Source organism: Rattus norvegicus, chromosome 1, assembly GCF_021556685.1.
Source record: "Rattus norvegicus strain SHRSP/BbbUtx chromosome 1, alternate assembly SHRSP_T2T, whole genome shotgun sequence".
NCBI lineage: Eukaryota > Metazoa > Chordata > Mammalia > Rodentia > Muridae > Rattus > Rattus norvegicus.
Genome location: NC_141534.1, coordinates 201,774,961 through 201,793,218, shown reverse-complemented (window position 1 = coordinate 201,793,218; position 18,258 = coordinate 201,774,961). Strand labels below are relative to the sequence as shown.

The 18,258-nt window shown below is 44.9% G+C and overlaps 1 protein-coding gene and 1 long non-coding RNA gene across 8 annotated transcripts in view; one reads left to right on the top strand and one right to left on the bottom strand.

Moving 5' to 3' along the window:
• Adam12 (ADAM metallopeptidase domain 12) overlaps positions 1-18,258 on the top strand; it is a 338,938-nt gene that overhangs the window by 184,397 nt on the left and 136,283 nt on the right.
• LOC147996990 (uncharacterized) overlaps positions 1-18,258 on the bottom strand; it is a 42,735-nt gene that overhangs the window by 7,923 nt on the left and 16,554 nt on the right. Inside the window, exons 4-6 of the long non-coding RNA XR_015652639.1 lie at positions 15,752-15,870; positions 15,317-15,430; positions 12,067-12,220 (exon numbers count right to left, since the gene is read on the bottom strand). This is a non-coding gene — a long non-coding RNA (uncharacterized LOC147996990). The remainder of the gene's footprint in view (positions 1-12,066; positions 12,221-15,316; positions 15,431-15,751; positions 15,871-18,258) is intronic.

The following is an 18,258-nucleotide window of genomic DNA, read 5'->3' as shown; positions in this document are numbered from 1 at the left end:
CGCCAAGGCCAAGGCAGCCATCCCAGATCACGTGTTCTTTCCAAGCACATCATCTGTGTTCTATCAGTATGATTCAGATGCACAGTGTATAGACCTTGAGACCTAAAGAATATTCTTCTTTGAAGAATAACTTTTGTACACATTTCAAATAAATCAAAGTAGAACTTTTCTTTGAGAGATTTATTTGCATTATATTTCCAATTATTTCCAATTGTATGTATGTTTCTGTACTTGAGTGCAGGTGCCTGTGAAGGTCAGAAAAGGGCATCAGATCCCTGAAGCTGGAGTTCTAGGCAATTGTAAGCCTCCTACTGTGAATACAGGGAACTGGATTTGGATCTTATGGAAGAATAGCACACACTCTTAATCACTGAGGAAGCTCTCCAGCTCTCGGCAGAACTTCTTTCCTTGATCAAGAAGGCAGTCAGGAAGACTTGGGAATACTGCATTTTTACCTCTCTGCCCCTGTGATAAGAAAAAGCACTATGTCCAAGAGTCTTTGGGGTTTAAATTCTGAGGTATAAAAGTCTATCATAGTGTGGAGGCATGGCAGTAAGCAGTAGGCATGGAGGCAGGAGAAAGAAGCTGAGAGATCATATGAGGAAGCAGAAAGAGTAAATAGGAAGTAGGATAAGACTACATATTCTCTCAAAGCCTGCCCCAATGACATACTTATGTAAAAATAACTTTTATTCGCCTGATGTAATTGTTATCTTTGAGGTTTGCTGCCTCAGTCTGCTAACCTAGGCCTACTCCTGGAAGCTTCTATCCTCCATACAATCTAATCTAGGCCTAGAATGTTTTCAGCCTCTGAGATTTACTGCTGAATAAGTTCACTCTTTCTCTTTCTTACTGAACTCTGGCTGGCTGGTTAAATTCAGCTGTTGTGACTCAAACTCCTCTCCAAGCTGACGGATTCAGTCTGGCTTCTCTCTTGGCCTCTGACTGAATTGCTCTGGCTGGCCTCACATTCACTTTGGCGATCTGTTCTAATCTTCTGGCTCTTCTGGCTCTTTCTAATTCTATGGTTCATTCTGTCTTCACCTGTGTCCAGCTTGTGTTCTCTTCATACAACTGTCCCATTAAAACTGCCCTCTCTTCTCCTCTCTTTCTCCCTCTGTGCATTGCTCCCTCTTATGTTGTCTCTCTTTCCTCTCTCCTTTCAAGAGAGTTGGGCATATCCTATTCTGTCATTTTTCTCTGATCCATCACTTGGTCTGCCACTCAATTAGACATCACTTTCAAACTTGTATGTTTCCTTCTTCAAACTAACTTTACTTTCAGTGTTTGGGATTAAAGGTGTGTGCTAAGTGTGTGTCTGAATTCCAGCCAGAGGGACTAAGGTGTGTGCTAAGGGCTGAGTCACACTACAACTAGAAATAGGTTTTTTTTTCAATAAATAACACAATCTTGGGGTTCACAATGTGGTCAAATACCCTGCATCATACTTACTCTAGCAGGGCAACACCCTCTAACCTTCCTCAAATCATGCCACCAACTAGGGACCAAGTATTCAAATGCCTGAAGTTATGGTGACATCTCTTGGTCATATCACCATAGATGCTCACACACCGTTGTCACATCTAGGAAGTCTTGCTTGTGCACTCAAACATCTCCAGTCTATGTGCCTGGTTGCACTCCACATTTCCTCTCTCAGGCCTCTTATGCTATGTATCAACCGCTATCCAGATCTGGACTTTATTTATATTTGTTTTCATGTTGCTTACCCTACAAAGCCAGAGGACTTTGGTAACATGGGTCATGCTATAAGTCATCTCTTTCCTTAGTATCCAGTGTGGCTTGAAGAGGTACTCAGTGTTTCCTGTTATAATGAACAAGCTGCCTCATAGTCCCTGAATGATGTTGGACGTAGTCAAAATACAGAGGAAGTATTCATGACTCCACAGAATCTTTCTATACAAAAAGGACGCTACCCATCTCTCTATACAAAGTCAAAACATTTCTAGATTACTCCAACTCCTTCTCTAAAATTGTCTTTTTCTTTTGCTTTCTTTTGCTTTCTTTTGCTAGTTGGTCGTCCCACCTTTGTGGGAGTTAGAAACTTATTTTGACCCTAACAAAGAAGACCAGCTCCTTTTGAGTCCAATGTGTAATGAAAGTGCTAATACAATTTAGCTGTATTTGTGGAGTGACTTGTCCACAAAAATGATGGGGGAAAAGCCAGAATGGAAAGACAGATACTAAGTACGTGGATGCCAAAGTAGAGAAGTATCAAGGAAATAGGAGCTACAGAACCTACTGAGCTCTTAGCCACACTTAAACAACTTTAGCAAGAGTATGGGGAAGAGTCCTCTACAGGCCATTCACATTCATAAAATAAATGGCACAGTTGCATTGATCGGGACCATTCAAGAGGCCCTGACTATTGTGTTTTATAAAAAAGGAAAAGCCAGAATATGTTTGGTTGAAGTGTAGTGTCGTGAGGTGGAAGGGAGTGCCCCTGGACCCATGCTGAGGCATCCCTTTCCCTGAGGTACCAGATGGATATAGTATGGAATAGAGTTTATTTATATCATGGAAAGAGGAGTTGAGGGAGTAGAGACAGGCAGACAGGCAGGCAGGCAGGCAGACAAACAGACAGACAGGCAGGCAGAGACAGAGACAGAGAGAAACAGAGGCAGATGGGTGGGGGGGGGCAGCCAGGAACACTTGGAGAGAGAGGGGAGGGGACATAGGTAGAAGGGGCAGGGAGTTAAGAGAGTAAAAACTGAGGCAGGGCCAAGCAGCCCCTTTAATAGTAAGCCAGGAATTACCTGCTTGTTGCCAGGTAACTTTGGGGCAGAGCCTAGAAGGAATGGCTAACACTGACAGCGTCCTGTTGCATTCTTTAGTTTGCAAATGATAGAGATGTGTATCACCAGGCTCCACCTTTGAGAGATTCCCTGTAGAACTTCCTCTGTTGATCGAGTTGTTCTTCACCTGTTTTCCTCCTATTTAAAGCCTGTTGCTGCTTTGGACTCCTTTCAATATCAAAGAAGATACAGTTGTCTACACACACACACTGAGAAATGCGTTGGTTTTACATATTCATCTTTATAGGAAAGAGACTCTAACAAACTGTATGCCTTCCAACATCAGTTACAGAGCACTCTTAAAGACACTTCTCAACAATGGTCATTATACTCTAACCTCTCCTGAGGCCTGAGAGAAACCAAAGGGGAGGACAGGTATTTTTTTGTTGGTGGTGTTTTTTTTTTTTCTCAAGCATGTATGATTGTTTAAATTTAGATGTAAAATTAATTTAATTTTATAAAAATGTGGATGAAGGAGCTGGAGAGATGGCTCAGGAGTTAAGAGTACTTGCTGCTCTTCCAGAGGACCCAGGTTTGGGGTCCAGCACCCACCACCCACGTGGCAATTCCCAATCACCCACATATGCACAATACATGCACATACACATTTATATGTGTGTATACATACATATGCATATATGTGAAATAATATGCATAAATAAGTATGACTATATGGATTAGTAATGGAACCATATCATAAGCCAAGCTCCTCTGATAAATGCATTTTCCTTGATTCTTTAAAAACATATTTATTCTCTGTACAATAAAACTTAGAAAAGCAAATTCCATTTCTGTAGAAAAAAACTCGGAGGTGTTTTGAGGCAGGATCTCACTATAGAGACCAGGCTGGCCTTGAATTTTCAGTGACTCCTCTGCTTTTGCCTCCCTTGTGCCAGGATTACAGGTGAGCCCCAGCATTCCTGGCCTGACCATTGTTGTTTAAATGACATTATCTTCTGTGACCAGCCAGATATTAACACTGCCACTTTCACAGCAATAACAGTTGCAAATGAACCACAAATGCTTGCCCAGTCCTGATCAAGGCTTTTGGTTTTCATACCAATTAAGAAAGTCTGAACCGTAAGCACTCGAGCTACGCATTGCTTCAGCCCAGATAGCCCCACCCAAGCACAAACTTTTTTTTTTCCTGCTAAAGCTGTTGCAGCGTAGGACATTTGGGAGCTGCCTGATTCTCCCTCTTCCCTGTGTTACAATCAAGCATGGACTAACTCTTGACTTTATTATTTATCCTTTGTTATTACTTATTTGCTGATTGGTATCTTGGCTCTGCCCTGGGCTCCCTTCCCACATTCTTACATGACAAAAAGGAAAAAAAAGTTGCTTACTTCTGTGTTTTAAATAAGTAACTCAAAAAAGCAAAAAGCCCACTCTGTCCTGACTACAGTCTCCAGTCTTCAGTAGGCTTTGGAGGGGACTTGATTAGTCCCAGGGCATCCCTGTGTTTTTTATTTCTTTGTTGTGTGATCCTAGACAAGCCAGGAATTCGCCACATCTGACCTCTATAGAATGGTCAGAATCATGGGCCCTTCAGGCCTCTGTAAGTGTTAAACAAGACCGTGCTTATGAAAGATAAACATCCTTCATTGCAGGAAGCAGGAACTCAGCCAACATTGGCCACTGCCATCGTCCCTTAATTATGATTGCCATTGTCCTATATATGAGCAGCATGCATTCTCTTATTCTTTGACCCTGCATTTATTTCCCGTTGGTATTTACAGTCTGGTGTTGCCTTCTACTTACATCCTAGGTAAAGCGATTTTTTAACACTGCTCCCTCGAACAGTCTCACGATCCAGCTCCTTTTATAAATGTCCGCCTACGTTGCCCACAATGCACTTCAGCAGCACATAGCTATGAATGAATGCTAAGTGCAGCATAGCAGAGTCACGCCTCCCTCTCATCCTGTACTTTAGCACTCTCAGCCTCCCAACAAGACATAAGTAAGTGGGGTACTGGGGACATGGGGTGGGTAAGAGTGCTCACTGTGTTCACGCAAAAGCTAGGCATGGCCGCAGCTGCACCTGCAGCCCCAGAGCTGTGGAAGATGAAGACAAAAAAATGGCTGGAACCTGGCTTCCAGCCTCGCTCAAAGTCCAGTGAGAGACCCTTTCTATAGAGTAGGACATTTCACCTAGACAGAAAAATGTCCTTCACTAACCTCTATACTGAAATAAGTACACACAATTGTGCACTTGAGAGTGCGTGCGTGTGTGTGTGTGTGCATGTGTGTGTGCATGTGTGTGTGTGTGTGTGTGTGTGTGCGCGCGCGCGTGCGCTCGATGTGCACTCTCTTTTTTTAATGTTATACATTTTTTAAATAACTCCACTGTGGCTCTCTACAAATAGGATGTCACATTCTTCAATAAACAGACCCTTTCCTGCAAGAACAGGAGGCATCTTGAGGATTTCCTCTCTCTCTAAATCTTCTCCCGGGGCTCAGCAGTAAACCATGACAACAATTGGTCTCTTAGCATCCTACCAAAGTAACACCCAACCTCTTAACACTGCGAGTTTCTATACTGTTGGGGACAGTAGGAGATTTTCTTAAAGCCCTTCTGAATTGAGGTTTTTAATCCCCATTTATTGTTAAAAGGTCATTGTGTTTAGGCCGGGAGAAAACCATCATATTTCCTTTACAAACTTCCATGCTTCCTTCACAACCGAAACAAAAGGCTCGAGCTGCACTGTGGGACACATAACACAGACTGTCCTTAACTCAGCCAGCTGCACATTCTGATGGCAGAACCCACTAGATGACTCAGAACCCTCTGGAAACCCTCGCAGCATCCTGCCGTTTCTGGTTTGGTATTCTAACTCTTCATATGTCTTAAATTTCATCTAGTGTCTTTATTTAAAATGACAGTAAACTCTATTTCATATCACATTTAAATGAATCTCCTAAGAGGCCTGGTGATAATTAATTCCACCCTGAAGTCTAGCAGAGCCAGAAGTTTGACTCAGCTTTGGGTGGAGAGCACCATTTACCTCTCTCACTAAAGGCAAAGGCCAACGGGGCTGGGGCTGGGGAGGACCTGGCATGCATAGAAATCCAGGATGCTTCTGCAGTTCAATTCTTTCCTTTTTTTCCTGCTGAGCTGGAGGTTGAACCTAGAGCCCATGCTCAATAACTGCTAAGATACATCCTTAAAAATCTCCTGTTTTGTTTTCTGTTTCAGATAGGATCTTCCTAGGTTGCCCAGACTGCCCTTGAATTTACTCTGTAATTGACTATGGCTGGCCTTAAACTCTTGATGCTCCTGCTTCAGCTTCCCAAGTAGCTGCACTACCATCCCCTTTCTTTATTTTAGAGACAAAGAAAGTCGTGGATACATGAGTGTGTGTATAGGTATGTGCAGGTGTGTGTGCCCATAGAAGCCGAGGTCAAGCTCTGCCACAATCTACCTTACCTTTAGGATCTGTTCCTGTTTCTGCTAGGCTGGCTGACTACAAAATTCTAGGGTCCCTCCATGCACACCCACACTGAGTTTACAGATACACCCCACCATGCGTTGGGCTTTTACATGGAGACTCAGGTCTCCATGAGTGTGTGGCAAGCACTCCAAACACCGCCATCTCCTTGGCCCCTGAATGGCATTCTTTTCTTCAGAGCAGTCTGCAGCTGTGTGTGCTTGAGGTCTTAGCTGAACTAACCCAATGCACGGTCTGTTTTTTATGAGCCTCCCAGATCTGCGACCCAGGACCTGGGACCATGGTGACCCATTGTGGGAAGCCATCTGTGGTTACAAGGGACAGGACAGACATTTGCTGATGCCACGTTGCTGAGTGCTTATACACCAAATGCCAGTTTTCATGACACAGTTTTGTCCACTGACCTTGCAGACACAGGGAGAGACTATCTTGCCCACCTCTGGTGTTTCTATATCAATTGGGCTCCATCACCTGAGACTTGGTCATGGAATTCCATAATGAAAGTGTAGAGGGGCTCCCTATCCTTCCACCAACACCTTGTAGAGCAGGCTGGCTGGCGGCTGGGCTGGTTTTGCAAAGCATCATGGAAAGTGAGCACTTCTGTGTTACTAGAGAGCATGAGTGACCCCTCTGTCCAACCTCCACAGCCCATCGACATGTAATTCCTAGCTCTTTCTTCTCACTCCCCTCCAATGAGATAACTAGGTTAAGCTCAGAACTCCATGTCCCATCCTCAAGTATTTGGACAAGAGAAACCTTGGGGGCACTTATAGACAGTTTCCAAAGCAAGCCCTGTACACAGAGAGAGGGAAACACACTCTGTGCTGCACTCCTGGCAGCCCTCCCTGCTCTCTTAGAAAACATATGTTTAAAATAAAACCCCCTAGAAAGCTCTTGTTGGTGTTCCAATAGCTGGCCTGTTTTGGTTTTTGTTTTCTGAGTCATTATTATTGTTGCAACTAAATAATAATATTTTGCAGAGTTGCCCTGGGAGAAGACAGGCCCAAGATTAGGGGAACCATGGTTCTCTGCACCTGGCTGTGTGGCCCTTGGGCTTCTGAGTGCTGTCCGCATTCCCCTAACAAAGGACTCCTCACCAGTGCAAGTCCACCTCCTTCTGTGTGTGCTCTTCTGTTTGCCTTGGCTGTGGATCTCTGTGAGGCTATTGTTTTGTTCCATTCTTGTAGGAATACGCCCCTGAGGTGGTCTTGCCTCCCCCTGACTGGGCCTCCTTCCTCCCAGTTCCTGATCTTTTGAGCAGAAATGCTCTGAGTAGTTGTAAGGGTAGACTTCCTCTTTCCTGCTCAGAGGTGGTGAGTGGTGAGGCACTCACTGGGTCTGCTTTGACCTCAAGAAACCGATTCCCCTGGACTCCTGTCTTTCTCATCCATAGCCCATTCTCAGCAGCTGCCTTCCCTGCTATCTGTTTCCCTCTATGGCCTCTGCATTTTGCTGTGGATATTTTGGGGAGGAAGTCAAAGGGCCCGAGGCATAGGAAAAAACAGTATAAAGAGCTTGGGCTGTCCTAGGAAGTCTCTGCTGTATCACCTGAAAGGAGGGAGGGACAAAGCGTTCCCACACAGCGCAAAAATGCCTTGGGGCAATTTAGGATGATGCTTTTCATTCTATCAAGCAGGGTCCTTTTTCCCTGGGTCCCAGAACCACTTCCCAAGATCCATGAAGAACAGGACCATCTTCCACAGCATCATGAACAGTCAGGTTCTCCATTAACTATAGGCAGATGGTTGGCTGCATAGATGGCAAGAATTCCCAGGTCCATTAGAGGCCATGTCTTGGAAGAGTGTATCTTCTGGGCATAAGCCACATAGCAGCTAGGCAGCAACACCTACACAAAAGCTATGTCTCTCTTAGCAAACAGACTAACCCCGCCCCCAGGCTAGCACTCACAGATGCCCTAAAACAGAGGGGGAAACAGCCACACACACCCTTGCTGAGCTGATCACACTTCTATCAGTGAAGGGCTGGAAGACATGGAGTCTCCTGCAAATGAGACACCCTAAAGAAGGCATATGATGTTTAGGACATTATCTGAGATGAGAACACACAACATCAGGGGAGGCACAAGAAATGCCAGACAATGCCAAATGATGTTAGCTTCAAAAACATGAAGAGAGCCTATCTTTTAAAAAATATGTTATTTTCAGAAAAAAAAAAATAAAAGGAAGGTAGTGCAAGGCTCAAGGGGTGGAGGGTGAGGGGTACGGGGCAAAGCAGGGAGAGGGAAGTACTGTGGGTGATGCTCACACAGGTCTGCAAGGAGATACTGAAAAGCACTGCGAATCATGAAGCAGGTGAATTGTATCTCAACATTGTATAAGATTGGGCAAAGGGACACTGGAGAATATGAGAGCAGATCCTGGGGGGACAGCTCTGGACGGCCAAGGGAACTGCTCTGGCAAGGACATAGGTTCAGCTCCCAGCACCCACACTGAGCGAATCACAATTTCCTGTAACTCCAGCTCCAGGGGATCTGGTACCCTCTTCTGATCTTTGAGGGCACCTGCACATACATGGTGCGCATATAGATAAGCACACATACAAACACACATGCACACACACACAGAGGCATACATGCATGCACATAAATAAAAACTGATTATAAGAAATCTTTAAAGTTGCTCTGAGTCTGCTGTGTCGACACGGAGACCAGAGTGGACAGTAAAAGGGATGCTCCCAGGTGACATAGGCTGTGGTCAATAACAAATCTGAAATGCCAGCCAAGGATCTGGGGACAACAGGCCAGATGTGTTGACTTACTGCTCACTGGTATAGAAAATGTGTATTACAGTTGCCCAAAGCACACACAGACACACAGAGCAGGGGTGGGGAGCTGGTAGGGAGAGAACACGGTATAAACCATCTTGTCTCCTGAGATAGAGTGTCTCTCTGTTAGAAGCCAGGCCGGCTGGCCAGCAAGCCCTGGAATCTTCCTGTTTCTGCATCTGTGGTGCTGAGGCTACAAGCACAAGCCACCACGCTCTGATATTTTCCCCTTTATAGATGAGTCCTAGAGCCAGAACTCAGGTCCCCGTGCTTGCAAGACAAGGACTTTATCTGAGGAACCATCCCAAAGCCTAAGATGGCTACATAGCCACAATGCCACTGTCACACCCAACAAAATGAGCACAAATTCCACAGACTCATCCAATAACTGGTCCAGATTTGGATGTTCAGGGTAAAACAGTTCTCTGTCTACAGGGGGTTGAAATGTGATTCTTTGGTTTTGGAAACACCCAGGCTTCTGGGAAAAAGAAAGAGCATTTGGTGGTACTTTATCCATTTTCCACACTGATTCAGCTCCCCAGATCTGAATGTGCAGAAATGCACTTGGTCATCGCTGTTTTCTGGCCTTGGGAAGTGCTGATTGATTCAATCAGCCTTCAGGTGACTGGAGCAATCCTTTCAGGGAACTCTGGAGGGTTGCTGAGGCAGATCGTTATAGATGACATTTTTGAGTCATTAAACTCTGCCTCCCTCCCGGCTCAGCATATTTAGTTCTTTCTCCCCCAGACACATGGAAAGCGTTCAGCTCTTAATGAAGAACGTCTTTCTGGAGTGTGTGTTTAGTGGTACACATGATGTCATCCCAGCTCCTAACTTCGCATGCAAGATTGTTGTGTGAAAATGAAACCACAAATCTCATCTGAATCTGAGTTTCTAGGTTCTTTAGAGGAAGTATTTTTCTGTTTTCCTTTCTTTTCTTTTTTTTTTTTTTTGAAGAGAGAGGGGGAGGAGGAGGAGGAGGAGAAGAGGAAGAGGAGGAGGAGGAGGAAGAGGAACGAATGAACCACTGCATTTTCCAGGGCTGGGAAGGCAAAAAGATCGGAAGCATGCAGCTGGCTTGCTGCTTGTTTGTGTGTTTATATGGGTTTCTTTTTCTGGCCAACATCCATCTAGACAAGAAAACTCTCGTTCTAGGGTCAGTACATGGAGTAAGCACCCCCACCCAAGATATTTCGGGGATACATCAGTGGGAAAAGTTACAGTGAAAAGAAAATTTGGAGCTGGGAGATAGCTCAGTGGGTAAAGTGCTTAATGCATAGCCGTAGGGACCTACTGAGTTCAGATCTCCAAGTCCCACATAAAAATGTGAAGGTGTGTGTATCCGGAACTCTGGCAACTGATAGAGTGAACGTAGAGGATCACGGTCTGTGAGCTCCAGGTTCAGTGAGAGACCCTGTCTTAAAACAGTTAGGGAAGAGACTAAAGAAGACATTGGATGTCAGGATATCGGCCTTCTATCTCCACATACGCCTGCCCAGGCACATGCACATACTGCACACACACACACACACACACACACACACACACACACACACACACACAGAGAGAGAGAGAGAGAGAGAGAGAGAGAGAGAGAGAGAGAGAGAGAGAGAGAGAACATTCTACTCCTGTACCTGGTGACATGCTCTGTCACCACCTCAGTTGCCAGCCTTTTGTAAAGGCGCTTTCAGCATTAGAATGTTAGCACAGCACATGACTCCAGAGACATCACAAATAGAAGAAACTACTGTGCGAATCAAATGTGGGCCAACTCTCCACCCTTCTACAGCTTTTAACTAATTTTACAGTTTGAGGCCATGTTACTGCAGATTTCAATTTCTGACTCACACTGTCGTTCATATTGCCCTCTCCTACACATAACAAGAGGAACATGTACCATTCCATTCACTGTTCTGACTGCACTCCTTACGTTCTTGTAGAAAATTCGCTGTTAGGATTAGCTACATTCCCGTGTAACCTACATAACCGGAAATGAAGGAGAAATGGAGACACTGGGGAGACTGCTCCCGAGAGCCTATCTAACAGAAGGAGGCAAGTCAAAGGCCCCACTGTGGGAATAATTGATCATGGGGCCTTTATTCTGGAGAGAGAGCCAACCATGGCCCATTGGTACTAGACTGGCTTTTGATGGTTTGTGTCCTGGGCTCTGGGCCATGTGAGACCTAAATGCAAAGCTCTGTTCAAGACAGACAAGAGAAGAAACTAAGAGATCAGCCCAGTCCTTGGAGGTCAATTACAGAGAGGAGGATACACCGGCCTTGAGGATTACAAGTACTTCCTGTAGCTTCTTTTAAAGCAAGGAAGACAGAACAGCCCGCCCCGTGAAGATAGAATCCAGCAAGCAGAACTCAGGTGGGATTTATTGTTCTGTTCTACGGTTTTATATTTTATATCCTTTCGTTGTCCTGGAGACACGGACTTCCCTTTTGTAAGTTCTCTTGCAGGCAGCGGTGCATGCTGGCTGCTGGCAGACACCCCGGTTTTCCTAGGATGTCCCAATTCAACTGAGCAGGAAAGCATGTGTGCCCCACTGACGACAGCTCTGTACACTCTGATTCACAGGGGCCCCGTCTTAGGAAGAGAGGAAACCGTCTATTCAAACTGCAGGGCCATTTCTTGGTGGCCCCTGCAAGAGCCCATGAGCAGTCCTGTGGGCTGGTTTAGAAATCTCTAGGACGGAGGGGGTCTTTTTCTGTCTTGTATCACTCTCTGGCAGCAATAGCATGGAAATTTGCAGAGCAGAACTCACTTTGAGCAAGCAGAAAGGAACAAATTTGATCTAACACACATTCTGTGAGCTTGGTTCAATGTAGGTCAGTGTCTAAGAGAGCCCAGCTGGCCAGCCTGCATGTCTGCCTGGGAGCTGGCTGGCTGGCTTCCGCCTAGGCCAAGAAACTCCCCCTCAGCCCCGAGCACCAATTAATAAAAGCTCCTCTTCATGCAGTGCCGGTGAGGAGAGCAGGGCTGAACTGCATCCAGATTACTGGGAAAATGCTTACCCAATCGGCAGACCTGAGTTCTCTCCAAGGGTAGTTGGTATGTGGAAGGAACACGTATACCAGACGCACTCATTCTGAAGTTCAAGACTATGTATCCAAGGATTAGAAGGTGTTTGAGCCCCATGCCAGCCAGAGTTACCTCATAAGATTCTATCTACAAACAAACAAAGGAAGGAAGTGTGTTGGTTTGAGGCTTCCCAACAACTTGCTAAATGTTTCATTAATGCTAGCAATTTAGAAACATTTCCTTGAATATATCTATATAATATATATAACTTATGTGTTATATAAACATATATGTGCATGCACGTGTACACACACACATACACACACACACACACACACATGTACACACATTCATGAACTAAATAGCAAATAGGTTCTAAATGATAGAATTTTTAAGGATCAGAGTATCTTATCTCCTCAGGATTTTTGTTGATATTGATGGATAGTTACTGACTTTAGAGTACAGATAACTTGTACTCCCTCCTCAAACCAGGAAGGCAGTAACAATATTGATATTATCTGTTACTGTATTTGATATATCTTTCTTATTCTTCATCGTAAATGTGCATGTGTGTGTTTGTGGCATGTGTACATGTTTATACATCTATACATATAAGCAGATGCTCCTGTATGTGTGTCCACACATGCATATGGAGGCCAGATATCAGTGTCTTCATCTGTCAATCTCTGACTCACTTTAGGACAGCATCTCTCACTGAACCTGGAGCTCACCGACTGGCTAGGCTGGCCGGCCAGTGAGATCTGGGAATCTCCCAGTTTCCACCCCCCGTGCCATGATATCTAGCTTTAGCATGAGCGCTGGGGATCCAAGTCCTCATGCCTGTGTGTCAGGCACTTTCTCTACTGAGTCCTCTTCCCACTTGCTGGCCTTGCACATGAGACGTTCTCCCCAAGGCTATCTTAAGCCTAACTCCCCAGCTGCTTGTGAGCATTTGAGAGATTTTGGAGGCTTGAGGCAGTGAGGGCTGTTTGGAGGAAGTAGATAGTTAGAGACAGGTCTTTAGGGGGATGTTGTCTCTGCTTCTCCAGTCTCCTTTCTGTCCAGTGTGAAGACTCTTCTCCATCCTACATGCCTAATAACAGTATGCCATTTTGTCCAATAAAATGGGCATGAGTCCGGGGGTAACACACTGAATTAAAGATGTCAGGTCTTATCTGACTTGGGTTTGATTACAGAAACTATGAGATACTCTATAAATACTAGTATACGAACTCTCTGGAACCATGAACAAACCTAAGCCCTACCTCCTTCAGCTGTCTGCAGGAATTTTAGTCACAGCCATGTAGCAGTAACTAACACACAACTCACCCAACACATGTCCCCGGAGCACACTCTAACTTGGAGGCACTAATATGAGAACTGAGGCAACAGACAACCTTTGCCCCAATGGGGCTGTACATCTCAGACAAACCCCCAAGCAACTAAGAAATGTGCAGGGCCCAGAAGATGGGCAAATAGGAGACACAGAATGAGAGAGAAGCAGGCAGGAGACTCCGATACAAGAAGGGGACACTTGTGGGGTTAGGGTTACTGAATGGCCATGAAGAGGGAGAAAGAAGTCCACTGCAGATCAAGACAAGGAGGACACAGGCTTTAGGGAACCAAATGAACCCACACAGGCCCCCAGAGAGAAAGCTAAGTGGCCTGGCCAACCACGAGACTGTCAGAAGCAGTGTGCCCTGTATGAGGAATGACATGATTTGAGAGTTCCTTTTAAAATATCACCATGGCTTCAGAAGGTGAGGAGGGAGGGACATAATGGTGCCAGAATGAGTGTGGGACTATGTAAGGCTCCCTTAGCAGATTGGATGAGAGAAAAGGGTGAGCTGGAACAGAAGATGGGATGAGGAGAGCCACAGGCTAGCAAGTGATAATCACTCCAGCTTTGTTGGGGCTCGACGGATGGCCCAACAGTTAAGAGCAGGTACTGGTCTTATAGGAAGATCTGAGTTTGGCACCAGTATGCACAGAAAAATGCAATTCAGGACTGCCTATGACTCCAAGTTCAGAAATCTGACGCCCTCTTCTGGCCTCAGAGGGGTGGGCAGAAGGGGGAGCTTGCAGGTACATAATTAAAATAATAATTATCTTTTGTAAACATACAGTGTGGCCAGAGGTGTTTATTGAATGATATGAAATATCAAACCTTCACAAGCAGATACTACCACCCCTGCTGCAGATAAGAACACTCCAGTATGGGGTCAGGCCTTTACCCAAGGCCACAGAAGAGGAGGCGGGGCCAAGCGGTTCTGTGTGGTATTTATGGCCTATTTTGAAGATTTGTCTTCACGTGTAAATCGTTATCCCTTGGCACTGTTCCTCCCCAGACACTCTCAGAAACGCTTTGGGAACTGAAAGCTGGCCTCATAAGTGACAAGAGATGTCAGAGTGACCCCATTCATCTCTGACAGCACCAGGCAGGCTAAGTAGGCTCGTCCCTCAGCTCTAACCCTCCTGCGTGTTAGATGTAGTTGTTCAGTTGGAACACTGTTCCTTGAAATGACCGTCCAAGCCTGGTGTTGGGTAGAAGTGAAAGAAAACGTTTCTCTCCACTTACAAGTAGATGTGTCCTTACAAGGGCTGGGTGTCAGCTATCTTAGCGCTCTCACTCCTGAGTAGCTGTGTTGACCTTGGACAGACTTTCTAACATCTCTAAGACTGCTCCTGCATCTGGAAAAGGTGTCAAATACTGCCTTTGTTGTGTGACCGCAGCAAGTTAAGCTCAGGTTGTGGCATGCCCATCCCATCAACTGTGTGGGTTCTCAGGGAGCAGAGGCTCCTAAATATCACTCATGGAGCAGGGTACCATGCACAATTAAAAATGACTTAAAAGCTGACTCTGAAGGACTTTGTGTTCAAGAGTGCATGCTGCCCCTTCAGAATGCCAGATTTTGTTTTCCAGCACCCACCTTGGATGGCTTACAGTGTTCTAGCACCAGCTCCCCTCCTGGGAATTCAAGGTGATCTTCTCTCCTCTGTGGGAACTTGCATTCATGTGGACATACGTCCCTTACACACACACACACACACACACACACACACACACACACACACACACACACAATTTTTTAACCTTAAGGAAAAGAGTTAACTTGGATTCTGGAATCAAACCCATTGGGTTGTTTTCAGACAATATCTAGGTTGTCTGAAATGCATAGCCTACAGTTTATTATCAATATTAGATATGCTTGATTCTCTTTCCAATTACATGACTGAACTTACAGTGGCCCATTCTACGATGAGTGGTGTCAGCTCTTTCTGTCCTGCCACAAATGACCACACCTGAATGAGTGTCCTTCAGACTCACACGTTCCTCCTGTGCCTTTCAACTTCAACCTGCAGTAAGAAGTCAACACAAACTAGAAATCTTCCCTAATTGCTTTCAAAGGCAATCTCACCATATTAAGTGGAAGTTGTTCATTTACAGGGAGATGGGCAGAGAGGCCATTGTAAGGCAGTAATTTGCATAGCAACAAAACAAAAGGGACTTTGAAATCCAACTGCCTACAGGGTGCCAGCTGTGTGACCCTGAGCAAGCTGTTAACTATTCTGCATGGCTTCTGATCTCAAAAAAAAAAAGTATCTGCCAAGGGTGTTACAAACACGAGATTTGAACATGTGAGGGAGGGGACACAGCTAAGCAGGTAGAGAACTTACCTAGAATATGTGAGGCCTTGGGTTCGATCCCCCAGCACTACTTAAGCCAAGCATGGTGGCATGTACCTGTGGTCTGCACTGGTGAGAAGTTAATGATCATTCTTCTCTATGGCACTGACCTAGAATACACAAGATCCTGCTTGAAAAATACACAAATTTGAAAATGCGCATACAATGACTTGGCTTTGTAGAAGCCTAGACCAATGCCACCTGCTGCTACTGGTATTGGTAATAGTAATTTTTTTTCTTTAAAGAAAACTGTTGAAGCCTGAGAAAACCCACTGTTTGTCCAGGTCAACAGAGCACTGGAAGCAGGCAGTCTAGCTCTGACCTCATGATCTTTTCCCAGAGAAGTGACCACAGGGCTTTACTTATCTGTGAAAATAGTTAATTGCATTTCCAACTGTTCTATTCTATCTGTAGCCCATCTCCCCCAACTGCATTACTTAAATTTGGCAATTCTCATACAGTGAAGACAGTCCACATTCAAGACTTTCAAATAACATGTGATCATTTCAAACAAGTGACAGTTGCCCACGGACTTAAGGCTTTCATGGGAGGACTGTGGATCAGAAAGAAGACATTTTCACCTGCTTCTACATCTTGGCCAGACAGAGAGTTGACAAATGAGTCCAGTGACATTAATTCTGATTGTCAGCTTGATGGGACCTAAAAGCACCCTGGAGAAAGCTTCTGGGCATGATTGTGAGGAATTATCTAGATTAGGTCAGCCTCCAGGCATGCCTTTAATGTTGGGGAACTAGGTTAATTAGGGTGGAAAGACCTGTTTTAATGGTGGACTGAGGCCCCAGACTGGATATGCAGGAAAAAATCAAGCCAAAGACCAGCATCGCCTCTCTTTGCTGACTGTGAATGCAGCTTGGCCAGCCGCCCCTAGCTTTTCCATCTCACCTTCTCTGCTATGATGTGTATCCTCAAACTGCAAGCCAAAGCAAAGCCTTTCTCTCTGGAAAATTCAGGATATTTTATCACAGCAACAGGAAAGGTGACTAAAGCAAGTCCTGTGACTTGAGAGAGGCTTCTGCTGAGGTGACATTGATATCAGTGGCATCTCAGAGTAGCTGAGCTCAAGAGAGCCATCCCAAAGACAGTAGTGGCGTCAGCTCTCTGTACAGATGCCCACGCTTTCATCCAGCAATGCACATTTGTTACCTACAAATTATATTTGTAGGCAGTATATTAAGAAATTATTTGGCACAAAAACCTTAATTGTCCCATATAGCTTCCAAAATGATGTACCAACAGTTTTATTTCTAATAGTTTCTAGAAACTAAGAGAGAAAGATCTGGGCAAAGAGAGCATTATCGTTGTTTTTGTTGTTATTGTTGTTCCAGAAAAGAAATCACATGTTTTGATATTTTGAGCATTTTAGTAAATGGAGAATAGCAAATGAGAAGGAATGGAGTGCCGTATTGTTCTTACAAATGGACAGTGCTAAATAGAATCCCCCAAATTCCGAACTTATAATTGTATTGCTGAAATTAAGACTAAAAAGAGCCTGGATTTTGTGACTAAATCGAATTGAGTGCAGAAAGGCATCCTGGGCCTCCTTGGCCATATGTTCACTCCAGTGGACCAGATACACTTCTGGGATGTGGCTGACAGGAGCTTTATTTCAGGCCTTGAGAACTATGGGGTGACATTCCCTCCTAGGAAGGCTATGCGGACCAGTGGCTAGAAAGGATGGTCTTTGGAACCCAACACTCCAGTCCCATCTCCCTGAGCTCTGCTATGTGGCTCTGAACACAACACTTAACCTTTCTGACTGTTCTGTTTTCTTGTAGCTAGGGCTGAACAGTCCTTATCCCCCAGAGTCTCTGTCAAGAAAGTAGACAGGACAGTGACAACACCTATGACTGTGATAGGTCATGAGGAGGGTACCAGTGAGCAGTGGTAATGCTTCACTTTCCTTCCCCCAAATGAAGAACCCAGCACTTCTGTTATCAGGTGACACTGACCTCCTCCAGGAACAATGGAGGACAACAGTATTTACAAGGAACAAGTTCTGAGAAACACCAGCAAAGGCGAGTTGAGGGGAAGATGGAGCCTCTCAGATTCTCTCCCTGCTTTCATTTTCCAACTCTTATCTGTCCGCCTCCATCTCCTCTCTCCCACTTGGGATAATATATATATATATATATATATATATATATATATATACATACATACACACACATACACATATACACATATATACATATATACATATATACATATATACATATATGCATATGTATATATGTATATGTGTGTGTGGTTTTACATGTGTATGTGCAGTGTGTTCGAATATACATGTGCACATGGATGAACCTGCTCTTGTGCACATATCTGTATTAAGGCCAGGGGTGGACACTGGATGTCGTCCACTCTTGCTTTCCACTTTACCCTTAGAAGTAGGCTTTCACTCAGCCTAGGGTTCACTGATTGGTTGGACTGGCAGCCAGTGAGCTCAGCGGGATCTGCCTGCCTCCACCTACCCTGGACTC